The 1,121-nt window shown below is 39.4% G+C and overlaps 1 pseudogene; it reads right to left on the reverse strand.

Annotated features, from left to right (window-relative positions):
* Positions 1 to 72: 72 nt before the first annotated feature.
* LOC127840780 (uncharacterized) lies at positions 73 to 509 on the reverse strand (annotated as a pseudogene).
* Positions 510 to 1,121: the final 612 nt, after the last annotated feature.

The following is a 1,121-nucleotide window of genomic DNA, read 5'->3' on the forward strand; positions in this document are numbered from 1 at the left end:
CTCCCAGACCCATTTATCCGTGGCAGACATGTCCTCGACTGTCTCAGTACCCTTATCCGACTTCCCCACAGTTCACTTTAGGCGGCTCATCTTGGTACGGTTGAACTTGTAAAAGGGTTTAAGGGCTGCAGCCTCAACACCCATGTCAGCAGCTTTTTTCTTCCATAGCTTCTCTTTGTTCTGCGGGTCTTTATAATCTGTCAGTCTCTTTGAGTAGATGGAAGGAGTGTCTTTTAGCCAATGACCTCTTCTTTTTGCGCTTCTGTTAGTGTTGCATAGTAGTATGGTTTGTACGCACGCTTTTTGCTGGCGGCTGCTGCTGGAACAGGTGTGAGGACTGAGAGATGATCCCCTGCAGGGTGAGGCTGTGGCTGCTCTGGCTCTGGAACCAGTATTTCTTCATCTTCTGCCGGCGGTGGTGTTGGAGACCTCGGCCTTTCAGCCACTTGGCCTATGACTGTCTCTTTTCGGCTCTTCTTTGCTGCCCATCTACCTCTCTTGGGTCCCATCTTTGTGTTAAAGGCTCTATAAAGGTAAGGATCCGTAATTATATACCGATTTTTAAATATTTTTTTCATATTTTATTTATAAAGGTTATCAAAAAACAATATATATGCTAAAGTGAAAGTGACTCAGGTCACCAAAAATATATCGTTGATTTTCAACGTTTTCTGGTATCACTCACAAAGTAGGTCTCTTCTAAATGGCTAAAACGTTTGTAGTGATATAGTAAGTTACTTTTTGCTTGTAAAAAGTTGTTTAAAATAGAAATAAAATCGAATTTTCTTTCGGCTATTTGTAGCATACGTAACCGCTTTGAGGCTACACATCACGTTAGGTGCAAAGTTGTAAACATTTATTTCAATTATAAAACGGGTATATCTTCCATAATTCTTGACAACGTTGCATCTTAGCTGTGTTATGGGCATTTTTATGCAAGAGTAACTGAAATCCGTAACAATTAGACCAGATTATATGCATAATAATTGAATTTCTCACCTTTATAGAGCTTTTAATAGTAGTTTTTCAGGTTCAGGATACGTCCTCTTTGTTTGAAAATTATGCAGTTTGTGGAACTAAAGTGCTATTTATAGAGATGCTGAAAATAATGCAATGTGTAT

The sequence above is a fragment of the Dreissena polymorpha genome, chromosome 8, assembly GCF_020536995.1.
Source record: "Dreissena polymorpha isolate Duluth1 chromosome 8, UMN_Dpol_1.0, whole genome shotgun sequence".
Lineage (NCBI taxonomy): Eukaryota > Metazoa > Mollusca > Bivalvia > Myida > Dreissenidae > Dreissena > Dreissena polymorpha.